This window comes from Convolutriloba macropyga, chromosome 7 (assembly GCF_964194025.1).
Source record: "Convolutriloba macropyga chromosome 7, txConMacr16.3, whole genome shotgun sequence".
NCBI classification, from domain to species: Eukaryota; Metazoa; Xenacoelomorpha; order Acoela; family Convolutidae; genus Convolutriloba; species Convolutriloba macropyga.
The window spans coordinates 39,898,448-39,903,828 of NC_134474.1; positions in this window are offsets into that span (position 1 = coordinate 39,898,448).

Consider the following 5,381-nt stretch of genomic DNA (forward strand, 5'->3'; position numbering starts at 1 on the left):
AATTGGAAAATTGGCTTTCTGATTTTAAAATAATTAAAAAAGAACAACCCGCAATTTTAACACCCCCAGAATTGATTACAAAACATTTAAATATAATGGTTTTTGTTATTAAAACTGCTTTTTCACACGTCTTTTCATTTCTTATAAACAATACGCCACTTTTATTTAATTATAAAGCTAGCATAAAAAAAGCGATTAATTCCAGACATTACAACTTAAAGGCTACTTAACCCTCTAATTATTGTCGCCCTCACTCTGCAACAAAATCATTTACAAATCATAAGCAAACGGGACTAACAGCAGATAGATTTTCGAAACTAATTTGTAAGAAGTATGAATCTGATCCAAGTCTGGAGTTGATAAAGTGTAAAACGAAGCCGAGTCGGGGAAAATAGGATGCAACTTGAAACCAAGTCTGGGACAGATAAGATCTGAAGTGAAACCGAGTTCGGGGCAGATAGGATGTCATTTGAAACCGAGTCCGGGGCAGATAAGATGTGAATTAAAACCGAGTCAGGGGCAGATAAGATGTGAGTTGATACCGAGTCCGGGACAGATAGGGTGTGAATTGAGACAGAGTCCGGGGCAGATAAGGCGTGAGTTGAAACCGAGTCCGGGGCAGATAAGATGAGGATTGAAACCGAGTCCGGGGCAGATAAGTTGTGAATTAAAACAAAGTCCGGGACGGATAAATTGTGAATTATTAACGAGCTCACATTTGATAAAATCTGAATTAAATCTGATTAAGGGGTAGAAGAGATGTGAAGCGAAACGGATAATTCAGTTTTTTGATAGAGTAATTTTGTTGCAGAGTGAGGGCGACAATAAATACAGAGTTTAGTAGCCTTTAGGTAGTATTGTCTAGAATTACCCGCGCTTCTTTTTATGCTAGCTTTGTAATTAATTTAAAGTGGCGTCTTGTTATAAGAAAAGAAGAGACTTGTCATGAAGCAGTTTTTGTAACAAAAATCTATTATAATTAACTGTTTTGTAACCAATTCTGGTGCGGGCTGTTCTTTTTTAGTTATTTTAAAATCAGAAGGCCAATTTTCCAATTTTAGGTGAGTTTCGTTGGTGACTCAAATGTCCATGTATAAAAAATTGGCTTGCACTAATACAATTTATGAATACCTTTTCCTCGTTGTGTCGCTTTTTCTCCTATGAAATAAAGAATTTGATGCAAGTAGTAATTGTGAGAAGTAATTTGGACCAAAATAAACGAGGGTAAAACGCATTTGGAAAAAAAATCCGCATTGAAGTTTTATCGGATCTTTTTGTGTATGAGATAAGTTCAATTCAAGGAAATCAAGTAAAAAGTTATTGGAATGTGTTCAAGTTTTAGTTCTAGGTTCTGGTTGTCCACAGAGCATATTTTTATCAACTGTATAAGTGTTCCTTACAAATATTTAGCACAATTCAACACCTTTTTCGAAAAGAGTAAAACCAACGCTAACAGCGCATATTATACCTAAATTAGTTATAACTCTTGCGAACTACCATCTCAGTAGTGTCGCAGTGCAAACCATACGTAAATTCCAAACTTTCAGAAATCAGCAAATTAAAATAGTTTCTTTCAAGTTTCCCGCAAAATTTTAACAAATCTAAATTAAGACGCGTTCGTTGACATATTTTATATTCTCAAAGAAGTTGAACAATTTACATTTTTCAGCAGCTCGTGTACAAAAATTGTTTAAAAATTTGTTCCAAAAAGCAGCATTGGCTTAAAATCAGCCCTCAAAAGCGTCAGGTAACAAAAAAATTTAATTTGTTGGCCAGTTAGATTTTCTTGAACTGTCCCTGCCATTATTTTGCGGGCAATTAATGGTTCTTCTAATAATATATGGCGTTCTATCAGAACATTAAATCCTACCAGTCAAGAATTGCAGGAATTACTTGCTCATTATATGACTCAAAGATAACGAAATCCTAATTCGCACGTATTTTTTGTAACTGCTTTATTTGGGGGCTATGATTTTTGTACGAGCCCTTCTTTTTTAGGAAAACTTTTGCGGGAGAAAATCGATTTCAGGGAGTAAAATCGGAGTAAATGTAAAATCGGAAATTAGTCTTAGTGTGGCTGGCAATCCGAGTTTGGGAACGGCTCCCTATCAACAGGTCTATATTGTAGGCAAGGGAAGTAAATTAGTAACAAACGCTTATCACTCAAAAATCTCCACAACTCGAAAAAAACTAATGCTTCAAAGGATCCTCTCGGGTTCAAAAGATTCTGTTGTGTGGTCATCATATTATCTACTTGAGGGAAATTTTGAACGCAAGTGATAACCCTCAACATGATCCACAAATTTAATCAACGACGAGGTATACAATCATCAAGATAAATCTTCAGCAGCACTACCACCAGAGTAAGAGTACACCCAATCCTAAGAGCAATTAACAACTTTGTCAACAACCAGAAAGAAAACTAAAAAAAACATTGAATACCTACTAACATGCGTCAAAAACTGAACCTGAGTCTTCAGAATACAAGACTCAGTAATTTACAGTTTAGAGACTCCAATAAGACTACCAAACTTACGTGATCTAGTACAAGAATTTTTGAAATGCGTAATTTATGGTAGGTAAGTTTGATTTTGGAAATAAATTGAGTTTCATCCATGTGCCTTAAGTATCTTAGTGATCAACCAACAATCCACCTTCACTATAGAAATAGTCTCCTCTCCTTCTAAATTTTTGACGTAAGGAAATCGCCAAACGTTATCGAAAACATAGTTTGACTTTAATAGACAAATTGCAAAATCTAGAAATTCAAAGCATACGATACTCAAAAAGTTCGAAACAGCCTTCAAACAAACAACTATTTTCGCTTTCCTGAATAATGAAACTGCTCGCCTCCCTAAATTTGACTAAAAACCTGAGAAAAATTAACAAATTGCACATCTACGAAAACTGTCAAGGTTAGCTTAATTTAAAGCTAAACAAGGTGCAAAAATATGCAAATTAGACAATAAAAAACTAAAAAAACCTAAATTAAGAATAACTAAATCCAATATTGACCTTCTATTCACCATGATACATCAAATAACTTTCAACAAAAAATTGTGAACCGACCACAAAAACTACTATTTAAGCATATAATCCTCACTCAACAACCCCAGCAAAAGCAAAATAACAGCTCAGAGCAATTGCCATCATTTCGGCGATCCTCTCTATTTCTTTTTATATTAGCTTTATATTAGCTTTATATTATTAAATTGAATGACCGTACAAACAAGCTGTCATTTGGAGCAAACCTTAAAAACAAATATAATGCAAAACTGTTTTTCAAAAAAGCAACTGACTGGTATAACGATTTACCTCTCGCCTTGAGGCGGCTAAAAAGCGGGCTCTCAAAACTACAGTAAAAAATCATTTCTGGAATGAGTTTCTAAAAGACCCAACGAATATTGAATTGAACTCTTGTCTCAAATCTTTCAAGTTCAATCTTAATTTGACTTAATTTTAGGGCGTCATTTATTCTTCTAAGAAATGTTAATTGGAGGATTAGCATTTTTAAAACTTTTCTCTTTTCTCGAAAATGTTAATTGTAGAATTAGCATTTTTAAAATTTTTTTCTCAAAATTATAATTCCTCTTAATTTTTCGATATTTCAACACATTGTAAATTTGATACAATTTTAAACTTTCACAATATGTGACGTTTGTTTCATTTATACTTCTTAACACTATATTGCCTTTAAACTATGTTCTGTATTTTATAGTTCATACTCAAAGGAATTAACATTTTTTCTCTTTTATATTAATTGGAACTGGTTGCTCGCCAGAAAATAACTGCAATAGCTTCGTAGATCTTCAGCTTTAAAACACTAACGATAAAAACTTTAAAATTGTAGAAATTGTTCTACTACCATTTGTAATGCCTTCAATTGATTTACCCATATGAACAATGACGCTGCCCGCAAATAACCTTCAATTAGATTGAGGCATCCTCATTTGATCTTAACTCTTCAAATTGAACTTTCATTTTGAGAGAGAAAAATCATATTGAGTGAGGTAAGCCAAGAATGAGCAAACATAACCGACTAACGTCAGAATTGCTCTCGAACGACTGCTACAGCCTGCTTCAGTCGAGAGGGGGAGTAATTCAATTCATTAAGGGGGCTTCAAATGACGTCATTAGAGGATATTATATACAACAAAAAGCACTAAAATTTTTAAGTGAAAAAAATGACACCAATTTTAGCGCACTTCTCATTTGAACTTTAGAAATGAGCTGCCACCACTTGAGTTCAGCTAATGAAACTTGTTCTAAGAACTTTCTCCTATAAGTCCCAAAAACAACACCATACACGCAACGCAGTCAAAAATTGTACGAATGAATGACCAAAAGCTGATTTGAAGTGAGCGTGACGTCCTATGGTCTTAGGCAAAAATCTTCACAAAGCAAAGTGCAATAACATCTGCCCTCAGCAATCGCCTTCGCAGGTATACATAAGGACTCACACTTGAAGGCTAATGCTCTCGTTTTTGAAGCAGAGTAGGTGAAAAAATTGTTTTTTTCACCGCAAATTTTGTTTATAACTTTGCGGTGAAATGTGATAAAATTATGTTCTTTCACCGCCAGAGCAAGCAGTGAACTTACAAAAAAATGCAACGCATTTCACCGTTTACTACAAATCACCGGGCTTACACGGATTCGAACCTCTCACCTCCTGCGTTTCAGCCACTCCTTCCACTGCGCCACCTCTCACTAAATTCTAGTACATTTGTTTTGAATTTAAATCAAATTCTTTCTACTTTCTTGAAGAAATGCGCGTCGAATTTTTGTTAAGATTTGCGTGTTTTAGCGGTGAAATTACATATTTTGGCGTGAAATGTGATTTTTTCATAAGTTCACCGCTTCCTATTGTGATGAAATTACATATATCCAGCGCTGAGAAAAAATGTCATAAAGATGTAAGATTAGCGAGTCATTTTAAAGGGAGGGGGAAGGTAAAATCTAACAATTCTTACCTTACTCTCCATTACACATTTATCTAACATCACTTTACCCCCTATTATTAAAACCCCCTTAAAAAAATGCGACAGGGTGATAGAACGCGAGAAACGAATGATGTAATTTCATCGCATTCACTGCTTATCTCGCATATTTTTGACACTTTTTTGTAAGCTGTGAATATTTTTTCACCAATAAATTCAGGGGTGAAATTATGTAATTTTACAGCTACCAGGCCATAAATTTTTTCACCGCCTGATTTATGTAATTTCATCGCATTCAACGCTTTTGTTACAAAATTTTCCGCATTCAACGCTTATCTTACATAATTTTGCGTTAAATGGCTGTGACACCCCGGCCCGGGAGTGCTTTACAGCAATCTAATACAAAAAAAACAATCTGAATTGACACATTTTTGGGGATAAAAC